Source organism: Sciurus carolinensis, unplaced genomic scaffold, assembly GCF_902686445.1.
Source record: "Sciurus carolinensis unplaced genomic scaffold, mSciCar1.2, whole genome shotgun sequence".
Lineage (NCBI taxonomy): Eukaryota > Metazoa > Chordata > Mammalia > Rodentia > Sciuridae > Sciurus > Sciurus carolinensis.
This window is the reverse complement of record NW_025920121.1, coordinates 241,911-269,354: the sequence shown is the minus strand read 5'-3', so window position 1 is coordinate 269,354 and position 27,444 is coordinate 241,911. Positions and strand designations below refer to the sequence as shown.

The 27,444-nt window shown below is 52.1% G+C and overlaps 1 pseudogene; it reads left to right on the top strand.

Moving 5' to 3' along the window:
• Positions 1-27,444, top strand: part of LOC124973755 (probable RNA-binding protein 19) — a 554,767-nt pseudogene that overhangs the window by 316,175 nt on the left and 211,148 nt on the right.

The following is a 27,444-nucleotide window of genomic DNA, read 5'->3' as shown; positions in this document are numbered from 1 at the left end:
TGAACTATTTATTAACTGGAATGTGAATGGGAAATGAAGGGCCAATTTATTTGTTGCCTGGGGGATGGATTATGATTGCCAGGAGCATCGATTTCCTCCCTTCCTTTCTTCTAGGTTGGGACATCATGCAGGGAACTGCAGTCGCATGGGGTGTCCTTATCAGATCTTAGATACCACCTCAGACTGGCAGTCATTAACCTTGCATATTATCTGATTTTAGTGATTAGTACCAGGCACATAAAACCACATTGATGGCCAGTCTTGGGGCAGAATGGGAAGCGGAGTTGCTGCAGGCTGGATTTTGCTGACTTGGTGATACTAATGATAGTATTATGCTGGTGCCATGCAATTGCTAATTTGTCATTTCTCTCATGGTGCCATCAGTGATGTGGTCCTAATGAGCAAAGCATCCAATTGCGTGGGGCTGCTTTCTGGGCTGCATGGCGAGGCAAGGGCATTGGGATGTCCTCCATCCACCAGTTCACCCCTCTCCACTCTGTGCAGGCCGTCACAAGGGTGGTTGCTCATGTACCTTGACGCCTGGTGCTTTCAGTCTCTTACTTGGCCTTCCTGTCTGGTTTCTGTCTCCACCAGGTGAGCTGGTGGAGTTGTGTGGTGACATCTGCGCTCGGGTTGAGGGGCCCAGAATTTTGCCACCCCACCTGCCAGGAGGGCCAGGTTGAGAACCCTGAGAGTTTGGTCACAGGGTGGTGAGGTGACAACACGGTCTTCCATTGTTGGGTGTGTGGGGTGGGGCTGTCCTTGAGTTGGTGACATCTTACTCCTTGCTTCCATTAGGGTTAAAAAGGGTGACAGTCAACCTGTCCTGTCTCATCTACTGACTGTAAGGCTTCTGTAAAGGAAAGCCTCCTGAATCTTCCAAGAGTTCTCCTGACTCTCTTTTGCCATGCAGGCCATATCTCCAAGACTGGTTCTTACACCAAGAGGGGGTATGAGAATCCTTTGTCAGGTCACCTGCTTCTCATGTTGACTGAGAACAGGGTCCGCCCTGCCATGGGATAGAAGTCACTCTTTCTCCTTGCCTGCCAGGTAATTTCTAACAGAAACAGGTGATGTCTACAGAGTCAGCTATGCAACAATTAAATCTTTAACAACACAAGTTAGCAAAGCACTTGTCTGACAGCATGGGGTCACCACTGTGTGGCTGATGGTAGAACTCTCAGCCAGTGGGGAGGTGAAGCCTGATGTTCTGAGACCTGCTGGGGAGGGTCAGAGAGGGCAGCCTGCAGCCTGGGTGCAGAACTTGCACTAGTCTGGTGTGGAGACCAGGGTGTTTGAGAGCACTGATTCTGGAGTAGACTGGGCTGCCTGTGATCTGTCTCTCCAAGCAACCCTCCTTCACCCCTGGGCCATGTTTCCTCATTTAGGAAATGGGGTAATGCTCATGTCCTCCCCTGAGGGATTTGTGCAGATTCTGTGACCTGGGTGAGGCTCTGCCCAGTGCCCTGCCCTTGGTATGAGCAGTGACAGCCTCGGTGACCTGGGAGGAGGGTCAGCAATAGGAGGCATCCTGATTTCCCCACTGGTTCTGGCCTTCCATGATCCTGACCCAAGTATGCTAAATTGAAGGTGCAGGACTTGAGGAGGCCCTCAGGGCTGCCAGGACTCCTAGTGGCAAGAAGCTCAGGAGGGACCCAAGAGGCCAGAGTAGGAGAGTAGGACTCTCAGAAGGCTGCTGACATGGAAGTAGACACAGATCTGCATGGGTTAGTGAACTCGACCTTGGGAACCACACCTGATTCCCCATGTGCTGTGAGGTCTCCATTCTCATGTATAGAGGAAGCATCCACCCAGGACAGCTGGCTGCAGCCTCCCTGGGAGATATCAGGGTCAGAGCCTCCATTCAGGTGTCCTCAGTCACACCCAGAACCCTTTTTTGTACTCATTTCCTCCCCAGACATGCTGTTGCCACCTGTGTCTCTGTGGTCCTCTACTTAGGAATGCAGTCTTCTGTGAGGTCCCAGTGGCTGCTGGCCTCCTTCCTGGCTGCACCAGGGAGCCTTAGAACCAGGCCTGACTGGTGGGTGGTGCGTGGGGCAAGCCAGTCCTGTGAGCTCCCTGCCCACCTTCGGTGAGTCCCTGGATTCCTGTGTGGCCCACAGGAGCTACACTCCCCTCCCCAGCTTCTTCACAGCAAGGCACAGTTCTTCAAATTGCTCTCCAATGCATCCACAGAAGTTCAAGATTTTTGGAAGTACAGGAGGTGTTAGTTTTAGAGAACATGCTAAGCTCACAGTTATCATTCACTAATTTGCTTTTTAACGGTAGGCATGCTTGCATCAATGAGGTGCTATTTTAGTCAAGATTGTGTGGCTATGATCAATGCTCCCAACAAGAACAATTAGAGGAGGAAGTTTATTTTGGCTCACAGTTTCAGAGGGCTCAGTCCATAAATGGCTGACTCCATTGCTCTGGGCCTGAAATGAGGCAGAAATCATGGCAGGAGAGAATGCTGGAGGAAAGAAGCTCTGATTATGGAACCAGGGAGCAAAGAGAGAGAGTGTGTGCCACTCACCAGGGACAAAATATAAACCCTCAGCTCACAGCCCCATGACCTACTTCCTCCAGCTGCACACTGCCGACCTGCAGTTACCACCCAGTCAGTCCACAGCAGAGCATCAATGTGCTGATGGGGACACAGCTCATAAGCTACCTCTGAACTGTCTTGCCTTGTCTCACACATGAGCTCTTGGGGACACCTCACATCTACACCATCACATGCATGACACAGGGAACCAAAGCAGGGCATGTGTCCCTCCTGGAAGACCAGTTCCATGGGGGCTCTTAGCTGGTGTCCTGCATAGAAACTTGTAAAAGCCCAGATGCCCTGGTGGGTCCCCAATACCAGACACATGCATGGATCCAGCACCCCTGGCCTTGGCACCCTTGAGGGTGTCCTCTGTCCCTGAGGGCACTGTGTGGAGTCCAATTACAGAACCACCATGTCACAGCATTGTTGGATGGTCCACCTGAACTTCCCCCAAACTCTAGAGAATAGGTCTCCATCTGTAGGACTCCAAGAGGCAGTGTTTGGCCTGTTCACCTCCCTGGCTCCACATCATGATTATGAATGGAAGTGCTTAAAAAGGTTTCCGTGTTGCTGGAGTTTATGAGGACGAAAGTCTATTTGGTGGGAGAACTGGATTTCAACTACAAGTTGAATAACGTATGACTTGTTACCACCCATTAGGTCATTCACGAGTGGGATTGCTGACACTTGACCGTTTTGCCAACTTGATCAAACTAGTGCATGGAAGCAAGTGTCACTGTCTTTTCCTCCTCTCCTCTTGCAGTTGTTTCCTACAGCATGTCTCTCCCCGAGAGGCAGTCAAGCTGGAGCTGCAGCAGTGGGATACGCCCCATTTGGATGGCAAACTCCTGAATCTCTTGGCTCCTTTGCCAGTCCAAGTGCCAGGCTGCCTGTCTGTGATATCCCCTCACCCCTGTCCTGGAGTTGGCATGCTGGCCATGGAAGGCCTCTGACTGAAGGCCTCACCGGCCTTCCCAGGCTGTGCACTTGATGCAAACCCAGCTCCACCTCCTTCTGGCTGGGCAACAGTGTTTGTACTCAAGTGCCTGGAACTGCATTTGGTGGCTGGAGGAAGGGCCAGTAGCATGCCAGGCCTCAGAAGGCCACATTGAGCAGGAAACTGGTGGGGGTAGAAAGTGCCTCTGTCAGGTGTCCTTCCTTTTAAGGCCGAATAACATCCCACTGTCACCAGACCACATCATCACGCATCCATGGTCGGGCACCCAGGCTGCTTCCTGCCCTTGGCCCCTGTGGTGCTGCTGAGTGTCCCCTCCAGTCCCTGCCCGGGGCCTGGCTCTCCCCGCTTCTCTGCCACACCTTCCCGTGCACCATGCCTGGCCTCCCCCAGCTGGCTCACTCCACTTGCCCTTCCCAGTGGGGTCAAGGTCCCCACAGGGCCTCCTGGATCCCATGCTGAGGGTAAGACCCTCAAGTTCCACACCTCCCACCTGGGCCCCACTTCACAGCCACTTCACAGAGGAAACCCATGTTACCTGCTCAGCTTTGCTGCTCAGCTGCAGCAACTGAATGGCAAGGATGAATCTTTTGTGATCCCAACAGACAAATGTGTGTGGGATCAATGACGAGAGGGCCGGGTACATGGAGGTCTGAAGAAGACTGGCTCCAGGCCTGCTTTGACCTCCCCTCTGCACCATCCTCCATCCTCAGCTGCCGTCCCCTCCCTCCTTCCCCCTTTGTTCTGGGGGTTTTACTGGGGTCTGCGTGTCCCTGACCACAGCTCCCACTTGTCAATGCCCGGGGGTCGGTGAGGGAGCTGAGTCCAGGCTCAAGGCAGACCTTGGCCATGGAACAATGACCTTTGTTTGAAAATTTCTGGGTTTTTTGAACAATAAAGCCTGAAACTACCCACAGTGGGGGAAATATGGGAAAACAAATAATGGAGACCGCTTTCCATTGACTTGTAGTTCACTCGACCTGACCCCAAGCCTCCGCGCTCAGCCCTTTGGCTAACTGCTGATGGCACTCGAGATTAGCGTTGAGGTGATGGGATGATTTTCTTATTTGTCAATTTCTCTAGGTTTATGTTCTGAGATTTCCCTGGACCCACAACAAAAGCTGGGCCCAGCAGGAGAAGAGCCCCCGTTTGTCACTGACCAGGCAGATGCCAGGAGGGAGCAGCCCTGGAGCAGCCCTGGAGCAGCATCCTAGGACACAACCCAACACCAACCCCTTCAGAGGGGCCATGACTGCAGGTCTCCAATCCCATGCAAGCAGCATCTGCCATGCCGGAGTTGGAGGCTTGGCCAGAGGCTCAGAGAAATGCACCTCTGGGGGTGGTGACCTCCACCCTCTGCCCCCTCCCCGTTTAAAACCCCTGGAAGAAAATGGAGTGAAGGATACTTTCCTTAGTGTGACTGTGGGGTGGCTAGGGTCACAGAGCCGATGACCTCCTCTGCACTGGTTCCATAATGAACCATTTAGCAGCAGGAAGTTATCTGTGTTTGTGGCAGGTAGTTACTTGTTTGACTGAGATTGGAGAACTCTGAACTTTCAGTGTGTGCTGTTTATTGTATTGAGCTGTGTTTAAAGGAAAATTTACTGCTTTCCTCTGATGGGTTTTTTTGGCTAACAGCACTTTAAAGAAGTGGAAAATGCTCAGTTATTGCCCAGTGTGAGCAGGGATCAATAGTAGTTCCGCCGTGCCTGGTAATTGGAGTAGCTATTATACACAAGAGCTCAGGTCTCCTCAAGTGACTCTTATCAATCTAGTGTTCATCATCATCATCTGATAATCAGACCAAAAATATGGTGGGGAATTTTCCCTTTTAAAATCAAGCTTGTGAAAAACATTTGAAATAATGATGGAAAAAATCTCATTGTTCAACCCAGCGGGGAGGAAAACCCAGGAGCTGGGAGGCTCTTGCTAGAGATGGAGTCAGACAGGTGCACCAGTCAGACCAGGAAGACAGTCTTCCATTGAACTGCAGAGAGCGAAGGAGACCTGGGCTTGGCCCCCAGGGTAGCTGCATCTGGGCTGGTTGAGTTGTCTCCACCCCCTCCCCATACCTGGGCTGAGGTGCACGCATGGCCCTTAGTCATTTGAGCTTCTGCCTCTACATGGGCCTCAAAAAATTCACATGCTCCTGGCTCTGGAAAGCACTGGAGAAGTCTTAGGATGCGGTGGTCAATAAGCTTCAAACCCACTAACAAGCACATTCACAGGTTTGGTTTGTGGCTTGAAGACGTTTTTGTGCTTGGGACCATTCAGACAGTCAAGCAGTTAGTTACTTGGCCTCTGTCACATGCCAGAGTGACAGAGTGAGACTGTCTTTGGAGTGAGACTGAGCTGTGCTCTGCCTCATGGCTTGACACCTGGGAACAGAGGCCTTTTTCTTTTTCTTGGTGCTGGGGCTCAAACCCAGAGGCACTTAATAACTGATTCACATCCCTAGTCCATTTTATTTTTTATTTTGAGACATGGTCTGGCTACGTTGCCCAGGCTGGCCTCAAACTTGCAATCCTCCTGCCCCAGCCTCCCAAGTTGCTGTGATTACAGGTGTGCACCACTACACCTGGTGACAGAGTGCCTTTTACTGCAGAAAAGTGAAGCAGCAGCAGCTGTGGCCTCCGAGGTGCCAGCTTGCTCTCCAGAATGATAAAGGAGAGGCCCAGGCCTGGGCTCTGGAGACCAGGAACCTGGTAAGGGCTCAGGGGTGTGTCCACAGCAAGATTGCTGCTGGCAGTTCCTGTCCTTGCCCCTGGCCACATGACCTGCAGGTCCCATGGGCTTCCAGGGGAGTCCACCTGTGTCTGGACAGCTGGTCTGGATTTGGTCCTGGGACTTCTGTGCTCTGTGGCATGTGAGTTGCTGGCTGGAGCAGGGAAGAGCTGCTACAACCCCCACATGGTCCTCCAGGGCATTGCAGCTCAGTGTCTCCTGTGAATAGCCAAGTCATCGTGCTTGGAGGCAAGAACAGAAGTATACAGATGCTTATTGCTTCCTCCCTGCTCAGAAAGAGAGCTCTGGGCCTGTGTGTGGGGACTGGGCAGCACCATGGATTTCCTGGCTAACCTCTAATAAGAAGTCACTGCAGGATTTCCCTCCTCCTCTTCTGCTTTTCTTGGAGAAACTCAGATTGTATGTTGGAACAACAGCCAGATAATGTGCTTCCAATGACACTGGGGTGAAGTAGCCATCATACATCTGGTCAAACCAGATATGACACTCTTTTAGAACTCTTAATTGGAACTGCTTTTACGAGACATTTGACTAATTTTTCCTTCAATGAGGCCCAACATGTCTTAATAACATTTTAAAAATCCTCTGGCCTCTGGTCACTTTCCCTTATTGAAAGTTCACCCAGACTAGCTGTCAAGACTGCAACTTTGTCTGCAACATGTGGCTCCTAAGGTCAGTGTAGTCTTATTCTGTTCGCTGTTCAGGTGTGGCTCCAGCTGCTGTTGCCCCTCCTGCCCCTCTTTGGGGCACTGGCCAGCTCTCCATCCTGCTCAGGTTGGGCTCCTCCCATCCCCCTGCTGACCCCAATCAGTTCCCTGGAGCCACAGGCACCTCCACTGTGCTGACCCCATGGGGATGTGGTTTTCCCACCCAAGCACTACCCTGTGCCCTCCATTGGCCTCTGGGCTCTTGAGGAAGGTCTCCATGCCTGCCTCTCTGCCCACGTGGACTGGGAGGTGGGTATTCTCCACTGTACCTTGGAAGGAGGCCTTGGGCCCTCAGGACTCTGACAATACCAGCCTGTGGCATGGATGGAACTTCATCCTGGCATGTGGTGGAAACCAGATGGAAGCAGGAGGGCAACCTGACCCTGGTTGGGAGACGCTCTGCTCCCCTACCCTGCCAGGACCCTTAAGTTGTCTTCTGTAAGAGCAGGGTTCCATGATGGCATCTTCAGGGTCCAGGAGAATGCAGTGCAGAGCTGGCCTGGGGCTTACCTGAAAATATGGCTGTTTCTTCCCGCACACATCTACATGGAGATGACACTCGCCTTGCTGTTCCGGACTTTTCCCTTATGTGTAGGGATGGTGAGGGCAGCACGTGCTGGGAGCTCCTCCCTCAGCCCCCTTCTTCCTCCTCCCTGTTGCTTGCAGTGCAGATGAGGAGGTGGAGGGTCCGGGGGGTCCTGCCTGTGGGTGTGGAGGCTGGTGACAGGGCACGTGTATGAGCCCCTCTCCCATCCTAGGTGTTTCCTGGCTTCAGCAGGAGGCACTTGGAGGCCACACCTGCTGGAGCACTGTTAAGGTGGGATTCTCACCCCTTCCTTCACTCTGGCCCTTGCCCTGGAGCTGCAGAGGGTGAGCCCTGCCCATGGTCATTATCCACTGGGAGTCCTCGAGTCCCTGGAGTGGCTCTGGCCCTGGGACCCTCAGGTCTCCAGTTCTCCCAGCAGCAGGATGGTCCTGGGTTGTGTGCAGTGGGCTGCCTGTCCCCAGGGCGGTCACCTGGCCTACCGTGCCCTGTGGACCCATTTCCTCAGCTGCTTCTCCTGGGTCTTGGGGAGGCAAGGCCCCGGCCTGTAATTGGGAGGAAAGAATGGGTGCAGGGAGGCGTGGCAGGCAGCGTTCACCTTCTGGGGTGTCTCAAGGAGCAGGTGGAGGTGGAGACAGTGTCTTCCACAGCAGACCTCCTGGGAGTCTGTGTGACCCTTTGGTCCTGTGCCCTGTCCCTCATGGGGCAGCCCTCTGTCAGCTGCCTGATGGGAGGGGAGTCACCACCCTTGGTTTGGCAGATGGGCATTTGGCAGTGACTGTTCCTGACGTCACCTTCTTAGAACAGTGTCCTTTATTTCATGGACTTGGCTCTTGGAAATGGGTGCTCAGTGCAGGCAACAGACACTTGGGAACGAGGCAGCCCAGCCTGGCCACCTCAGGAAACACAGGCAGGTGGCACCATGACTCAGGCTGGGCCTCGCTCACCAGAGCTCCCTCTGTGCCACCCGGATGGTTGGGTAATTAGGCAACTTAAGACGCAGTGAAGCCACTCCAGGACCACATGGGGTGCCTGTGCAAACACTGGCACGTGATCAGGGAGATCAGGGGAGGTTCCACATCATGAATTGCGATGTGGGGAATGGTCAAGTCAGGGTAATGATTTTTAAAAAGCAGTGTAATGAAGAGTGATTCAGATGTTGGAACCTCATGTTCCACGGGCCGTCCGCATGCCGACCCACGCATCACCTACAGGTGGATTCTGCAATCCAGTTGGCTCCACCCAAGTTCCGGCTGACAGGCTCAGCTGCCAGCATGGCCCACGTACACTGGGGAGCCTGTATCTGTGTCTGCACACGAAGCACCAAGCATTTCAGCACAGAGGATGGTCTGCAGGTCACTGTCCCCTGTGCCCCTGGCTGCTGTCTAGCCCCAGGGTGCCCTTGGCCCTTCCAGCAACTGTAACAGAGACTAGTTATGTGGGTCAACATACATACCTGGCTGGTTCAGAGAGCAGGTCTAGGATGAGGCCCAACATCCCCCTTCTGGTGAGTGGCCAGGTGATGTGCAAGCACAATCACATCACAAGCCCCAGTGGCCTTCACTCAGAAATTCTGGCCTTGGCATACCACCTGTGACTTCTCACTGGCCAAGCCATAGCTGCAGGATTCCCAGCCTCCCATCAGCCTGGGGGATTGGGAGAGCAAGAGGCTGCTGAGTTGGGGGCTGCTCCTGAGCCACCTGCCAGGGGACGCTTGCTGCTCAGAGCCAGGGTAGCAGACGGGAGGCAGAGGTTCCCTGGAGGTGCAGGCACTATCTGTGTCTAGGGTTGGTGTGGGCCTCCTGAGGACTTCAGTGAGGCACTGTGGCCTCCTTCCCTGTCCCTCCTGTCCCTCCCTGTCCCTTTGGGGTACATTCCAGTGTGCAAAATGGGGTTGGGCCTGTCCTGACAGAGTCAGGAGAGAGAACTGAGGAGTCCAGGACACAGCCTGCAGTGTGGCTGAGGGTTGAGGCTGGCTCCACCTGAGGGTCTGACAAGGAGGGCAGAGGGGCAGGCAGGGTGGTCATGCCATCTGTCTCAGGCTGAGGGTGACAGGCAGGGCCTCTGCTTATGCCCAGTGGGTCTTCTTCCACAGCACATAACCGCTGAGGGCCCACAGTGCACCAGGCCCTGCTGGGACTGGGCCCGGGGTGCCCGGAGTAGGAACTAGAACAAGCCCGGCCCTTTCAAGCCAGGGTGGGTGGCTTGGCCAGTGCCCCATGTCCCCCTTGGTGGACATTCTTGAACTCTCAGTCACCTGTGCCAGTGCTTCCGGGTGGTGGACCAGGTCAGAGAGACTGTGCTTGTCACAAGGTATAAACCCTGGGTGTGTGTGAGGTAGGACAGATATGAAACACATCTGAAAAACAAAATACAGTTGTGCCTCAGCACCTCAGGGCACCTCCGAGATACCAAATTCTGTGGGTGCTGAAGTTCCTTCTGAGATGCTGTGGCATTTGCATAGAACCCACATTCCTTCTCCTCTATGTTTAGGTAAACTCTAGATCATGTACAATGTGCAGTTAATGCAAATAGTTACCCTTTATTGTCCAGGTAATGATGGCAAGAACAAGCCTGTGCCAGTACACACAGCTTCTTCCCTCAACATCTGTGGTCTGTGACTGGCTGAGACGGTGGACATGGACCCAGGGATATGGAGGGTGGCTGTGGTCAACAGGAATCAAGCAGACGGCTTTGACAACAGTGCTGAGGGAAGTCCTGAGGGGTTTCCTTTGATTGGGAGGTCATGGGGGCATCCTGAGCAGATAACATTTGAACTGAGACATGAATGAGGAGATAGCCCTCTACCAGCCTGGGGGCAAATTTGTAGCCCCAGATGGCAACAGCTGGGAGCTTGAGGAACAGAATGAGGCTGGTGTCGGAAACCAATGTTGAGAGTGTTTTCAGACTTCTCTGATTGAATTCCTGATAGGGAGACTATTAGAAGGAACTGGGAGAAGTATACAGAGCCCTTTAGAAATGCTGGGAGCTACAGTGGCCTCACCTCTGGGCAGGGTGGGGAGCCTGCGGCATGAGTGCTGGAAATGGAGAGGGAGGAACGGAGGTTCTTACTGAGCAAATATCATCAAGCACTGCTGCACATGGGAAGTGGAAGAAAGCATCCTTGAGCATGTGGGCTAGCTGTGGGCAGAAGTGCTTCCCTCTGCTGGGCACTGGCATGGGGAGTGTTAGGTCACAGATGGCATGGTCTCAGTGTGGCACCCACTGTAGATGGTGGGCATCTGGATGGCAGCCATGGGCTTGCAGGCTGTGGGATGTGCTTTTCTGAGTGATCACTAACCCATGTGTCTTCTAAGAGGGTGGGACCATCTCAGGATGGCTGGCTGCACCAGGTCTCATACTCAGCCTGTAAGCCACAGATGCCAGGGGCTGGGCTGATCCAGGCTGGCCCCCAGAGCAGCTCTGCCACTGCAGCAGCTCTATGTGCTGGCCAGACCAGCTCTCTCTTCCTCCCTGCCCGCTAGACTGGCTGGGTCATGTCTTCCTGCACAGAGAGCCCACATCCCCAAGAGGGACCCAGGCCTGGAGTTGGCACATGCCCTCTTCCCCTCCCAGCAGGAGGAGAGGAGGCCTCTGTTCCCTGCCCAGGTAAGGCCCTGGGCAGGAGCTGTGCAGGGCACAGCTGTCTGTGTCTGTCTCACCAATAGCCCACCTGGTCTGGAATGCGGCTCTAGACAGAGGAAGCCAGACAAAGTGACAGCAAACAGGCACAAGAGTCACAGCCTGGCACGAGGGCCCTCGAGCTCCTCACTCCTCCCTCACAGGCAGTGCTGAGGAGCTGGGGGACCTGAGTTCACAGGTCTGGCAAGGTCAGTCATCCCCCACAGGAGGCAGGAGGGAGAAGACCTTGGGTCAGGGGAGCCTCTGACCACAAGCCATGGTGATGGCTAGACCAATCGTAATGGGGAGAAGAGAAGCCAGGGGTCAGGCAAATACAGCCTGGACAGAGGTCTTTCCTCCCCATCTGTGCCCTCTGGCACCTGCTTGTGAGCAAAAAGATCCCAGCGACTGGCCTGAGGCACGTCCAACCTCAGGCTGAGTTTCAACTCTATTAGATTTTCTCAGTGGTAAAGCACCCCTGGGTTCAATCCCCAGTACCAAAAAATAAACAAAAAATGAGCACAAAACCCAACTGGATGGATGAGTGGGTGGGAGATGGGAGGTGGGAGGATGAATAATCACAAGGATGGATCGATGATCAGATAAATGGGTGAGTGGAAGGTGGTTGGATGGATAGGTGAGGAGACGGATGTGTAGACTGGTGAATGAGGTATAATCAGATGGATGATCAGATGGATGAATGAATAGACAACAAATGGATGGATGGATGATCAGATGAATGGATAGGTGGATGGATGGATGGGTAGATAGGTGAATGAATGCATGATCTGAAGGATAGATGACTGGGTGTATGGATGAATGGGTGGATGGAGGGATAGATGATCACATGGATGAATGCACAAGTATAAGCCCAAATGGATGGATGGATGGGTGAGTGCATGGGTGTTTGGGTAACTGGATAATGGAAGAAGAATGGAGGGGAGACAGTATTTCTCGGTATCTCACTAGTTATAATGATTCTTCCTGTATGTGGTTCAAGGATGATAGGCTCTCATAGGCTGGCTTCGAAACCGTGAACAAGATTCCATCCAACTTTTAATTATTTGTGTTCTTATTATTGGAAATAATGTTATTATCAAAAATAATAAAAATCCATCTATTTTTCTGATCATTCATCCATCCATTCTATCTCATTCCTCATCTTCCTACCCATCCATCTGTCCTTTTTCCATTTTTGTACTATTTCTATTTTTACAGCATTATCTCATATTATTCTCACAAGGAGAATAAACCTTTTGTACCATCTCCATTTTATAGATGAGGAAACTGAGTGTGACCTACCCAAGAGCATGTCACACTGGCTCTACCCCTCACACCAACATCTGCTCTCAGAGCCAGAATGTGCAAGGTGCCAGAGATGGACACAGCCACAAGGTGGTGACTGGTTGGTGGCCACAGCAGATGCAGGAGCTGAAGGCCAGTGGGAGGGCTCTTCTCACTAGAATTCTCTGCACTTCCTAGATAATCTGGGTATGCGCCTTGCTTCCTGTCTGAAACAGATCAATGGAGCATAGACTTAGAGAGGCCTCTCCTCCTATCCAGGGTTCTCTCCAGGAGCCCATGGGAGCTGGGGTGCCCTGTGTTTCCTGCTGCTGCCACTGTGGCCTAGTAATGAGTAGCAACTTTATTTCCGGTCACCACTTACACTTTGTAAATCACTTTTGAGAACTGGTTTTTCAGGTTGCTACATATTTTTTCTGACGATTTAGCTGTATTTTTTCAGAAAAGAGAAATTTATGAGAAATAAATTTAACAGGTACCCCTGCGACAATGTGGGTGAAATGAAGCTGCTGATCACATGCAGGTGTCAGTGGTGGGCATGGATGTACCCAGCTTTCCTTTTCCACATGGTCAATGGATGCCATCTTCAGCTTGCAGGCAGGGCTGCCATCTTTCTTCCACAGACTGCTGGCAGGGCAGCATGAGGAAGGCATGCATTTCCCGAGCCTCTGAGATAGTAACACACTTCCTGTTTAAAGCAGTCTCGGCACATGAGGTTAATGACACATCCAGTCCCAAAGTGACCATGCAAATCAGCAGAATCAAGGTGCATCCTATGTGTGGTTGGAGTCCTTCTTTGGTTCCCCAGGGCTGGACTGAGCTGTGATGCATGAGGCTAGTTCTGTTAATGAGCAGGAGGGCATTGGTGGCCGAGGGTTCCCTCTGGCCATGGTGTACCCCTTGGGGATGGTGTGTGGGTTAGATGCGAGGAACTCTGCCTTATCTCCCTTCCTCCTCCTACCTCTTCTGTTGCATCTTCACTGGGCACTTTGTGCACAGGACTTGGGATCAGGAGGACTGAAATTATATAACTTGGCAGAAGCTGAGGATACCATGGCCCTTGCAGAACGTGCCACATGCCAGAGCCGCATGTGCAGGGAGTGTGACTTTGTTTCTCTTCTCTCATTACTGCCACAGACACATGCCCAGGTACGGAATCAACCCACCAGCAGCCCCAAAGCACGTTTTGTTCAGCTACGGCTGTGTTCCCCTTCGTTGTCTGTCAGATCATCAAAATCAATTCCTGTTCGATTTTTACAACAGCCAAATAGGTCAGCTAAACAACAAAGAGCTCTTTTCACGGCCAAGCAATCGCCACATTACAAGTACAATTTTGAAGGAATTTAACCAAACAACAAAACAAACAAAAACCAGACCAAGAGCACCCTTCCCCTGCTCTCCGGCCAGGTCTGAAGCCTGCAGGCTGGTTCCCATGTGTGGGGTGCCTCTGGGCACACTGAGCCTGTGCCATGGGTGCACAGCCTGGCCTTGCTTCACCAGGAGAGGGTTCAGATCCTTCCTGCTTTTCCCTCTCTTCTTGTTCTTTAATCCCGGGTGTTATGAGGGGGTCTGAGATCTAGGGTGGCCTCTTGCACAGTGACCACCTCCCCATTCTTCATCCTCCATTCCTGCTGGCCTCTGCAGTGTGCAGGCAGCCCTTAGTGTGGATGACCCATGCCTTGCTGATGCCTGCTGCCCCTCTCGCCTCTGCATACCTATGGCAAACTAATGACCCTGGCCCCATGGGAAGACCAATGTGACCATGATCACCAAGTTGGGATGGACCTTGAAATTTTCCTCATGGAATGAGAGATTTTTAATAATTGAATGTTAGTTTTTGGAATTACCTTCCTGATGCATAGATATTGATTGCTAGGATGTCACAGGGCAGTTGGCACTTCTTTGACTTCTCCCCAGTCCTGACAGCATCGCTGGCTAGGGTGATGCTAGGACCCCCACTTTGAATTTGGAATATTTGTTTACTAACACAGTTCATTGCTAAGATAGGTACTTTTCGCATTTGAAATATTAAAATCAGATGCATGTAGCCATCCCTGGGAACTTATGCTTACCACTGACTGCTTTTCCTAGGGTGCACAGACACAGGTGTGTCTTCCCACCGCAGGGGCCTGACTTTAACTTATGGTATGCTCACCTGCCTTCCCAAGGATGCATGTGGTTTCCTTGGCTCTACTCCCAGGGAAGCACAGGAGCTTCCTGGGAGCTCCTGGTGCCCCCTTAGCAGATGCCCAGCTGATGCCAGCACCACAGCTTCCTGTTTGCTGGGATTCGACCTTAGTCTGTGGTGTGTGTGTGTGTGCATGTGTGTGTGTGTGCAAGCCAGTGAGTGTGGGCTCAGTGCGTGTGCAGATTTCCTTGCAGGGTGGTTGGTGAATGGATAGGTGCTTTACAGATTCAGACCCAGACAAACAACTTCATCTATGCATCTCATTCTCTCTGTTGCATGGATGGACCACTTTCTTGCCTGGCTGTGTAGTTAGGAGTAGATCCTCCTCTCTCCTTCCCACACTTTTCTCTTTTCTTCTTCTCCCCCTCCCTCCCCCTTCCCATCCCTTCCTTCTCCTCCCCTCCCCTTCATTCGGGTCTCCCTCCCCTGTCCCCTCCCCTCTTCTGCCCTCCCTCTCTCTCAGTCACTTCTCTGCCTACCTCAGTTGCACACGGCTCTTCTTTAGCTCAGAGTTCCCCTAGGGTCCCCTCTGCCCTATTTGGTCAGAATAACATGCATTGTTTTAATTTTTAGCTTGGCGATCTGGTGGCTCAGCTCAGGCAGCCTCTACCTTTGCTGGTGGATTATATTCTGAGATCTTGTGGTGTCCCAATGTCCAGCTTCCTTCTGGCCATGGCCACTCACCACACAAGGACCCTTTGCTTCTGGGACACTGGCTGCTACTTAAGTAATTGAATCCTGGTCCTTGGCAGGAGCCTTGGCAATCCTCCTGGTTTGGTATTTCTCTGGGGAAATGCCAAAATCACCCAGCCTACTGGCGGCTCTCTGTGGATGGCCCAGCTCTGAGGTTGCTCTCTAGGTGGTGGAGAGTGGGGTTAAAAAAGGGGCCACCCTGATGAAGCAGGCAGCAGTGGCTTTACCTTAGAAAGGCCCAGGCAGGGCAGTGGACTGCAGTCAGTGGGTTCCTCTGGGGTCAGTGTCCAGCACCTCACCTGAGCAGTGTGGAGAGGTGCCTGGTGCACAGAATGAGCTCTTGGGAGGCATTTGGACCTTTGGAATCAGGGTGCTTAGGACCACCTGAGCTGAGGGTGTTGAATGTGGTGTGTGGCTGCACCCACAGGAAAGGAGGATACCAGAACATCCTTCATAAAGGTCCCATCAGAGGAGACAAAGATTCCTCAGTGCATGTGTTGGGGGGGTGGGGTCCAATCCCCACACTGGCTGATCATGAAGGCCTAGTAGGAGCCTGCAGGAGCTGCGTTTCTTGTGTGGACTTCCCTGAGGGAGTCTGGCTGGACAGAGGTGGCCCTGGTGTGGCTTCCCAGTGGCCCCCTGTGCAGTCCAGTGGTCTACTCTGCTTATACAAACAGGGAGGATGGAGGCTGAGGGCCTCTGCTTCCAGCTGCACCTGGGAACCACTAGCAGTGTAAAATCAGAGGAGCTTTTTGCACAAGTAGCTGGAGGTGAAAAAGCTTGTGTGTCTGTGCCCACAGCTCAGATGGAAGCATCAGCAGAGGGCTGATGTTCTGTGTGGTTCAGGGCTGGAGTTGGCACTGCCTTGGCAGTGGGCTGAGTGTGTCCTGTGCTTCCCGGTGAGCAGAGGTCCCTTTACCTGGATGGTGGAGGCTTCTGGCTTCTGGGCTTCACTTGTGGGTAGATCCTGAGAACTCGGGAGCCATCGGGGGAAATCTTGTGTTTTGCAGGACGATAATGCTGACCAGCAATGCAGAGACTTGGAAGCATTTCAGCCTTCTGTAAGGGTCCCTGCTTTCTACTCCCAGGAGAAAGAAGTATCCTTCTCTCTAGAATAATCGAAATCAGAAAGCGAGTGCTCTAATTTTGGCCACTCGTTTTCTTGCTGGAGTTTTTCTCTCCAGAAACAGCTTCAGGGCTTCCACTACTTGCATCTGGTTATCACCTTAGTTTGTTCCATGTCATTTGATGCACAGGTCATTGGTTAGAAAGTCCTCCCCACCAGACAGAGCTTCACATCTCATTGATGTGGAAGGGGACGCTGCCTGTTTTCCCTGGAGAGTGTCTGGACTGTTTTGAACCAACTCAGTCCTGGCAGTGCCATGGTGTTTCCCACTCCAGGTCCAGCTGCATTTCCTGCACTTTTGACTTACCCTGGAGCAGGCACAGGCAGAACCTGGTGCGAGGAGACATTGCAACAGAGTTGGAAATGTTTGCTGCTATTCTCCTGGAGGCCAGAGAAATTAAAATTAAGCCTCTCTGAAGACAGCAGCATTGAGCCTCTCTCTTAAATGCTAAACCTTAAACTCACAGCCACCCAGGTATGAAAATGAGCACATTTTATTTTATGGCTTTGTGGTTTTTATGATACATTTGGGCATGGTGGTCTTTGATCCAGATGAGAAAAAAATGGTGTAAAGAAAATGTTACTTGAAAATAGGATTTTGTGGGTCCACGTGTTTTAAGTGACTATAATTTGTGGCAAAAAGCTCTTGTGAACATCTCAGTTTCTCCTTTATTTGTCCACCTTCACACATGGGTTTAGCTATGTGCACATATGTGTGCACCCCACTCTGACCCTCACATACACAGGGGGAAAAAATCAGGCTGTTGTCTTGCAAGTGTTACTTATCATATTAATTAAAATCTGGTGACATGATGACACTGCCAGCTGTGTGGGAAAGCCAGGGAAATTAACAAGTGCTTGATTTGTTGCATTGCTAATGTGACACTTATTATACAGGTCAGAGTAAAACAATACTTCAGCCAAAATATGCTAATGCACGGGAACTGCTGCAGTTTCCAAGCCCTGGTGTCCTGCAGAGTGGGGGCCACGCACCTTCAGGACACAGTGCTCTGAACCTGACCAAGGTTTTAAGCAGGAAGTCTGGAAGTAAAAAACTAGAGGAAAAAAACTTCCCATGTAATGGTAAAAGAAAACATGGAAAGAAAATGTCTTTAAAATAATCTGGGTTCACATAACATGTGCCTGTTGTTCAGCTTTTAGTGTGGTTCTAGGAGGATAAGAAATGGTGGCTTCTGGACACTAGCATCCTTCAAATGCTGCCGGGTGCTTTGTCACCCTCCAGCAGCCTAAGTCATGAAGCTGGGGTGGTCTAAAATCAAGCTCTTTGAAGGCTGATAACACCTTCATTTCTCCATCCCGGAGGCCACAATGCTGAAAGAAGGAAATTCCTCCAGACCTGGTGTTGCGGGGCAGCTGGCTGATCCTCCTCACTCTGCCCCATTCCCCTGGTCCTGCAGAGTCAGAACTGGCATTTCAAAATACAAAGACATTTAATTTTGACCAAAAAAAGTTTATTTAGCTTTGAATGGATTTTCTTCTGCTTTGAAGATATTTTTTCCCCTAAACATTCAATTATTAATGAAAGAGCAAAAGTAATAAATGGCGAGCACAGAACATGCGAGTTTGGCGGCTGAATCCCCGTGGAACAGAAGAGAACTTGGATTTGCAGGGACCCTTGGCTGGCCCTGGGGATGAGGCTCAGGTGAGGCCTCTGGTTTCACACCAATGCCACACCTGGGGATCCCAGGGGTGATCCCAGTGTTGTGATATTCAGGAGACCAGGCCAGTAACAGACATCCATGCACGAGTTGAATCTATTAAATAAGGGTCACCAACACCATCATATACACAAAATCACCCGATGTCAATGAAACTCCCATACATTCCTCTGCTAGTGTGGCGTGACTGGATGGGAAACATGCCATCTGAGCAGCGTTGAGAACTAGTTTCAAATTCTGACCTCACCCCTGCCCTCCTGTGATAAAGCCAAGGGAAGGACTATGGCTGTTGGTGGCTCCAGCATGAGGTGGGTGTCCCCAGCATCACAGGGGGTCTTCTCTGCCTGGAGCAGTTTGGAATGTGTCGAGCATAGGAAAGCCAATGGCTGGCTAGTTCAATCTACAACAATAACCAATCACAGAATCAGGGACTGGGAGGTGGCCCCTGGCCAGCCTTGCTCCAGGCCAGCACTACACTGTCCAGGGAACCCAGAGCACCTGTTAGGTGCTGCCTGGGCTCACCCTGGAAGGCAGTGGCTCACACAGGGGCCTGTGTTAGAGGCTCTTGAGCCGCATTTCCTGCCTTTGACTGACAATTCAACTCAGGAAGAAAAGTGCCTCAGGTTGTGGCCTGCTCCCCTCCAAAGAGTCGGAGTCTTAAGGGACAGAACCTCTGCTTTTGCTCTGTGCCTCTTGTTCAGCATTTCCCATCTTTATCCACCCTCCTTAGCTCTCCAGCCCCCCTTTAAGTCACTCCCTGAATGGCTGAGACCACCCAGTCTCTCCTTAGCACTGTGGCACACTGGGTCTCCACCCACAGAGGCTCACAGCACACATGGTTCTTCCCATCTGGGCTCAGCACCTCCTTCTAAATATGTTAATCTGCAGAACTGTGCTCACATGCATTTTAATCATTCTTTGTGGATGACCTGAAACAGTTAATTTGCACAGTGCAGCAAATTTTGTTGTGGTTTTCAATCTACTTGTATTTGGGAAATGAGTATATGAAAACAGACAATATCTCTCACTAACAGCCTGCCAGGGGAACCAGGAATCACGTCACCAGACTGCAAAGCTTTGTGTGCTGCAGTCCTTTACAGTGGCTTGATTCTCAGTGTTCAGTTTTGTTCTGAGCCCATTTAAATGCACGCATAATTACAGGTGTATGCACATGTATAACAGAGACCAAGGTACACAGTCGCAGTCTTCTTTTGCATGAGAAACCTAAACCTTATGTGATTATTGAGAAAGATATTAGTCATCCTCTTACTTTACAGTGAGGAAAGGAAACATCCCAGACCTTCTAAATGATGACTTTTGCCAGGGTAAATTTAGCTCTGCACGAACATTCTTTCATTTACAGGCAGGTAAAATAAGCATTATTTAAAGGCAGGTAATCATTATTCTGGCCACCTGCTTTCATGTCTGGCAACATGGCGTTAATATATTACTTTTTTACTCTAATTTTCCACAAATACTTGGGAGGGTGTGGCATAGAGAAAAGAAATTCAAAACATACATTTGGATTTTAAGGACAGTTTTTGAAAAAGAGCAATTTCCATATATCAACACTTTTTGGTATGATCCATGAAACATTTTGATATGATTTAGCAAAAACAGTTTTTGCATTAGGAACATTACAACTGCCTCATCTACACATGTAAAGAATGCAAAATGGAACATTAGTTATAAATTCAATGCAAAAAAGATGCTCTTTGTTAATACAACTTTAAGGTGGAAAATTTAAATGCACAGAAGTCATATAATTCAGCTCTGTTTCTCACAGCAATTACAGCTTGGTTGTATTTGCAGAGTTTGGCATTGTGAGTGCTGTTAGATTTTCTGTGTGAAGAGGGACGCACCGTCTCTCTTGCTCAGCCCAACAACTGCTGGGAGGGAAGGCCGGAGATGATGAATAAATTACAAAATGTGATTTTTTTCCACTTTAATCACAGTGTGTATTTCTCAATTGAAACTGAGGGAAGATGAGTCTTTTCTTATTAGAAAAAAGGGCAGTCATTATGCGGGATGGACTATGAACCTGAGGCCCTCCCCTGCAGGAGGGTATTCCATCTGTGGTGGGTGTACCTGTGATGTCAGGCTGGGGGTCTCCAGGTTAGCTGAGGGGGGTCCTGACTCTGGCGAGGTCTAACCAAGGTTGTGGCTTTGGAGAGAAGTTGGGGACAGGTTTAAAAACAAACCCAAGTTCACGTAGGGTCTGCAGCAAGCCTCTGAAGATGGTTCTAACCCTGCACAGAAACCTGAGATGCGATTCCATGGAGCATAGCAGTAGACCATCAGAACAGTGTGCTTTGTCCCACTCCATGTCATTTCCCTTCTGAACTTGAGGGAGCAGAGGTGGAGCTTGCCCCTCATCTGCGGGGTGTGGCCTGGGGGAATCATCGCCAGTACTACAGGTCTGGCATCTCCTCACCCTGCCCGACCTTCCCTCCTGGCCTCTTGTCATTGACATGGTATTTTCCTTGGGCCTCTCCTCCTGTCCATCTTCATAATTGTTCTCCACTCAGGGTGCCCTCTGGAAACACCCTAGTGGTTTGCTTTCTATAGATCCCACCCACTCAGAGATGGACTGTCAGGTCTCACTCTCGCTTCTGCACTGAGGTTGACGCTGATTTGGGTAGGGTCAGGGTGGACCAGCCCTTGTTCTGGGTGCCTTGACTAAGTCCCTGTGTCTTCCACTCCCAGCTTCTGGCCTGCTGCTTGTTACCAGTGACCACTCGATTCTGCTGCCTTCTGGGAGGCTCAGAGCAGCCCTGGGGACAGAGGGCCAGGTAGGGAATTGTCCAGTTTCAACAGTGGTCACTGGAGGGCTGAAGTCCAGACCTCTAATGAGGAATATGTGACTGCCCTTCACCTTGTACTGCTTCTCCAAGGTGCCAAGCAGGAAGTCCCACCAGCCGGCATGAGCAGGAACTACAGGTGTTCAATAAACATTCTGGAAAGGAATTGGTGAAATTGGGAAGGAAAGAGGAAAAGGTCATCAGGGGAAATAAGTAGGTTGAAACCTTTTCAAAGGCCCTTCTAGGGAGGTGAATGGTTTTCATGTGACTGTCCCACATGATCTGTCCCTATTGGCAGAATCTAGAAACAGATGAGAGGCCATGTAGACCCTGCACAGGGGACCTTGCATTTACTCTGCTCTTATCCACAAGGGTACAGAAAAACCAAAGCACATTTGGATATCCAAGGCCATGGGTACCCAATCTACTCAGTGATTTTTTTTTCCCCTTGAAAATGTAACTTTTAGATGATGGAATCTTTATTCCTCTGATTCTAATTCCTAATGGTGACCAAAGCAACATTGAATTTAAAAGACCATAAGAAAGCAATCGGAACACCTAAGTGCCATGATAATTAACTTGAATTTTTATCAAGTGCTGCTTAACTGTGTATTGACTTCCTCTCAGTGGCCTTGGGCATGCTTAGTCCTAGGGGTGGGGAGAGATTTTTGTCAAAGGAGGGCTGGGTGGGTCCCTGTGGCCAGCTGCCCAGCATCATGTGCATGGGTATGTGTTAGTCTTGCAGGAGAAGGGCATGCCATGGACACTCAGTGGGGACAGTCCTAGGGGTGCTGAAGGTACTGGGCACTCCCTCCCTGAGCAGTGCCTCTGTGTGCCTATCTAGACACTGTGACAGGGGCCAGGCCTCCCGAACTCTGGTGGACACACAGAAAGGACCTGTCCTCAGGGACCTCCCATCCCAGAAAGGACAGAGTCTGGTGCTTTTCAGGAAGCTCAGAAACACTTGCTGGGGTTTTCATGCAAATGGCTTGACGTGTCTGGTGAGAAAGGAGGCAGGTGGGCACAGGGAGGAAGGTGTCCCTCAGGGCAGGCCAGTCAAAGGGGCCCTGAGGCCAGGTCAGGGATTCTGTGTTTTACCTGGGGAGAGATGGTAGCCAAGGGTGTGTGGGGAATGGTGGGTGAGATTCCCTTTTCCTTCTCCTTTTAAGAGAGGTCCCTTAGGCCAGCTTGTGGAAACTGGAGTGGAGAGGGCCTGAAGGGGAGATTATTTCTGGCTCCTGAGTGACTTACTCAAATCTCTGCTGGCAAAAGTCAGGCTTGCTCTGCTGCTAAAGTGGACAGAGGAACAGGAACGTGGCCTGGGCCCCCCTCCCCTCTCCCTCACGGAGCCCCTTTCTAAGGACCTCACCAGAAGCCTCAAGGCCAGCCAGGGCTTCCAGGGCAGCCATGCCTTAGAAGCTTTCTCATTGAAATGCCCAGAAAGCAAAGCAGAAAGAGCACAAACTCCAGGATGGAGCCATCCCAGGAAGCGGCTCCCCGTCTCCAGAGACATGGTGAAATATTGGGTGGCGAGCTCTGTACCCACCCTCAGGACATCTCCACTGTTTTCCTCCTGCGGGGCTTTGGCTTTTTACTCCAAAGGTCCTCCCTTAAAACTGAGGCTGACTCTTGTCCCAGGGCTCCAACTAGCCCAGGGTGCGTACCTATGCATTCCTCCTCGCTGCCCCCGCCCAACCAAGAGCCACAGAGTGACGGCCAAGACTGATTCACTGCCCCTTCCTGCCAGAGGAATCAAGTTCAGGGGGGCAAGACAGGAGGGTCTGGGAGTGGCCCCGGCACCAGGGCTCCATGGCCTTTCCCACATTTCTGATGGATTTTAGGCAGTATGTGTCCTTGTCCCAGGGCTTCCTCTTGTTGACCCTCACCCACCACACCCCCTCACCCCAGGTCCAGGTCCCAGGGTTCCTGAGGACAGATGAGTGGGAGCAAATCACTGGGAGAGTCTGTGCTGCTGTCCATGCCTGGAGGCATCATCCACTCATGACTGCATCCACCTGCTCTTGATGCCATCTGTCAATGGAGTTCATCTCGGCAACCACCCTAAAAATCAGACCCATTCATGTCCTATGCCCATTTACAGCACAGGAAACAGAGGTTTAGCAATTTACCTAAGATTGCACAGCCTGGATGAAGTGCGGCTGGGATGGGAACCTAGGCAGTTGGATTCCACATTGCTACCTGTAGAGCCCTCCCATCCCCCAGACCCACTAGATGGACCCCAGCAACACCTAGGCAATTCGAGTCCTTGGCCACCAGCAGAGATACAGTTCCAGTCCCCGCTTTGCCACTAACCTGGTGAACCACAGGCCTCTAGGAGGCTCATTTTTTCTACTGGCAAAAGACAAACAAAATGGGTGCATCCCACAGGGCTCCAGACCAAGGGGGATGCCATGTGAGAGTGAGGGCTCCTCAGGCCACTACTGCTTGGAGGCTTCGGCTCTCCCCCTGGACACGGTGTCCCATGAAGCCTCTCTGAGCACAGACCTCCACCTCACTCAGACCAGAATCTTGAGACAGTGACCCCTGTCTGCCTCCCACGGGCATCCTGCCTCTTCCAGAGGGCTCTCTCTACAGTGGGAACTGGGCAAATTTCCCCAGGGCTCTGACCCTTCCGGGGCTCCCACTGCCCCTGGACCTCACTCCAGGAGCCTCCTCCCTACCCAGCTGGAGCTCCAGAACCCGTCCCCAGGGGAAGTCAGTGTTGACAAGACCAGAGCCAGTCACTGCCACTCAGGCAAGGGAGCCAGCACTTCCTGCTCCTGTGGCGCTTGAGACAGGTGCAGCAGAAACCTCAGTCACTGTCACCAACCCGCCCCTCTGCTCCGTGGTCTCCATGGGCCTCCTCGACAGACTTCCTTCCAGATTCCTAACTCGCAGGTGGCTCCTCTTCCAGGAAGTCTTCCTGACAGCTGGCACCCCTACTCCTGTGCCCTCCCTCCTCCCCCTCTGCCTGTTCACACTTGGTGACTGTCCTGAGATGCCACCTTCCACTGGGGGCAAGAGGAAGTCATCCTCAAATCTCAGGACTGGGGATAGGATCCAGCCCATGAGGGAATGAACACCCCCTCTTTCAGGCAAACCCCAGAGGAATCTTTGAATGAGTGAAGCTGGTCTACGAGGGCCTTTCCCAGAGGCCATGGGAGGAGCCCGGCTGAGGCTGTCCGCCTGGGTGGGGCCAGGGCCTGTCCTGCTGCTCTGCACACTCCAGGCTGGACCTGGGTCTTCCATGGGTTCAGAGCACATGGCAGCAGGAAGGAGGGAGGAGACACAGTGGCCGGGGACAACAGAGACCCCTTCCCAGGTACTGATGGAAGCCTGTGGCCTCAGGTCCTGGAGGATGAGCGTTTTCAATCTATGGTGACTTCACTGAAGGAGTATCTCAGGACCCATTGCTCATCACATAGAACCCTAGCTTCGCCCGTGGAGAGCCAAGAGGGTCAGCCACAGGAGAGCAGGCTGCCAGCTTATCGCCTGCAATTCAAGTTCACTTTTATGGGCAATTTTACACTAAGTGGTTGGCTGGGGCCTCAGGAGGAATTGAAAAACACCATCCCGGACAACCTGCAGCCGAAGGTGCGTGGGAGGCACAGCAGGCTAGCGCTCTCTCCAGGACTCCCACCAGGTGCCTCCGTGCTTCAGGGCCAAGCGGAAGGGGGGCTCTCTGAGCCCCCCAAGAACCTGGGCAGCAGGGAGCAGGGCAAGATATCCCTAGGAAGAGGCTTTAACACAGCCCCTACCACCAGGAAGGAGTGTTCACACGGAACTGCCAAGCTAGTCCCTGGGCTGCTGCCTGAGGCAGGGCCTGGGCAGGGGCGTTCCAGGAAGGGAGACTTTCCACAGTACCTGGCTCCTGGCCACACCCAGACTGACCCAACTGCACAAGCCCGGCTGTCAGGGGAGGGGAGGTCAGGGGCTTGGTATGGAGTGAGCGTGGAGTCTTCATTTTGCAAGAGGCATTCTGCGTAGTGTAATGGCCACCGGACACTGGGAATGTACTTAAAGCCACTGAACCACGCACTGAAAAATGGTCAAGACGGTGAATTTGACATGATGTGCACTTTACTATAATGAAAAGAAAAATGTCACCCCACCCACATTCCTGATTCCTGTGCCCAACACCACAGCTCCAGAGGTGCTGAGGTCCCCCTTCCTGCCTGGGATGCCCAGCTGGCCACTGACAACATAGGGCCTCAGCAAATATTGAGAAGGACTGACTCAGTAGATTTCTGCTGAAAGATCAAACTGTTGGATGGGAAAATGGGAGGAGGGAGGAGGAGAAAACCTACCCCAGTGGAGAGAGAAGCCCTCCCAGGGATCAGCATCCAGAATTCAGATGCAGAGAAGACCCTGGCTCCTCTGAGCATGCAGGCGTCTTCTGGTGCCCTTGCACCAGTCACTGAGCCCTCCTGGTGTCCACCTCCACTGCTGTAACATGTTGATCAGACAAACCTCCCCAGTCCCTTCTAAGCTAAAAATTCTCTGGTTTTATATCTCTCTGTGCCTTTGGTCTAGGGCTAGAAATATTCTCTCCAGCTAGTGCTCAACTATTCTCTCTCTCTCTCTCTCTCTCTCTCTCTCTCTCTCTCTCTCTGTGGGAAGGACCTAATTAAAATAAATTCCTACAAAGTGCTCTGAGATCTTTGGCTCTAGTGCTAAAGTGCACACAGGGATTCTCAGCTTCTCTGGACGCATCTGGTTACTGGGAACACACTGCCAGGGCAGTCCTGGACGTTCCCGTCTCCCCAGGCACCTGCTATCCCTCTGGCCACTCCAGTGCCCATCTCCCTCCTGAGCACTGTGGGCACTGCCCCCTCCCCATTACTAGCAGACCCTTGTCTCCTCCCCCAGAGCACCAGGGGCAGAAAGGAGTCAGGGATTTAACTGGGCATCTAATAAGCTGCCTCAGGAAGCAGAGGATCACTACTGAAGAAGGAATTATATTCTCCTATGGGTTTCTGCTCAGGAGGGGCTGACTCTCCTCTGCCCAGCAGAAGCTTTATGATGCCCATCATGATGGGCTACCCTCCTCTCTGCTCCTGCTCCCACAGAGGCAGTTGTCCTTGAACATCCCCAGCCTATGCCCCAGTGCCTCGGAAGGTCCTCACTGCAGCCAAGGAGACCTGCCAGGACACCTGGGGCAAGGGGCTCCAAGCAGATGGAAGCAAATCCAACCATCCCTTGGCCACAGTGACCACAGCCAGGGGGCCCAAAGGGAAACCCAGGCAGGGCATTTCCCACACTGGTGGTCACAGGGTGGGGGACCCCATCCAAGGCTCATGCTTTCCTCCCAGGCCTTCTTTTCTAGTGAGCAAGCTCAGGGTTAAGAACAGGACCAGGTGCCAGGAGAGCCAGCAAATCAGCAGACTCATCCCTGTGATTCCTGGATCTGGGGGAGAAAGGGAGTTGGCCCAGCAGTGCTCCCACACCCTGTAGACTGGCCAGTGTACATAACAAGCGCCCGTGGAGACCAAGCATGGCTAAGGCTCCTGTCCACCAGACCTGCGAGGCACCAGGGCCCTGCTCTACAGCCCTGCAGTTGGCCCAGCCACCCAGGGCTGTGAGAGTCCCCCATGCCAGTCTGGCCCCAGGCCACCTCTCTGCTCCCAGGTGGGGCCCACCATTAGGTTTTATTCAGTTCCTGGTGGAACTCATTTCTGGGGCTCTCGTTATTCCATCTAGTCCCACAAAGCTGAGCTGAGAACCAGCCCATGCGGACACCCTGGAGGGCAGAAGATGGGCTGGATCCACTCTCCACCCCAGCAAGACAGGTCTTGTATTAAATCTTGGCTAAAAGGAAAGATACAGAGCCTGGTGTCCCTGAGGGGACAGCCAGGGGCTCTGAGTCCATCCCAAAATAACCAAGCAGAGTGGTCTGGCCTCCCTTTTGTCAAAGGCTCTTTGTGACCTGAGGGACAGTTTGGAGGCCAGAGAAGCAGGGCCGGACCCTTTCTGTGTGTGCCACTTTCCAGGTCTGTTCACTGTCCTCTCCTCACTGGCCTCCTCCATCCCTCAAGCCAATTTTTTCTGTGGCATGTACCAGGGATTGAACTCAGGGGTACTTGGCCATTGGGCCACACTCCCAACTCTATTTTATTTAGAGACAGTGTCTCACTGAGTTGCTTAGTGCCTCGCTTTTGCTGAGACTGGCTTTGAACTCATGATCCTCCTGACTCAGCCTCTGGAGCCACTGGATTACAGGTTGCACCACCATGCCTGGGTCTCAAGCCAAATTTGTCAGCCCCTAAATGCAAATGCTGTCCTCCAACACAGGCTCAGAGATGGAGATCAGGACACACTTCCTGGATGCATCCCAAATGTGACAGAGTGTCAGCATGGAGGGGAAGCAGTAGACAGATGGAGCGGGTCACTGGGGACCTGGGGATGCCAGTACCTCATAGAAAGCCAGGAAGCCTCCCAGTATCCATGGGCCATGGGACCTGAGGTGGAGCAGGGGATTCTGGGATGTTCTCCTGGGTCCCTTCCCACTCCATCATGGTTTACTGGCTGTCCC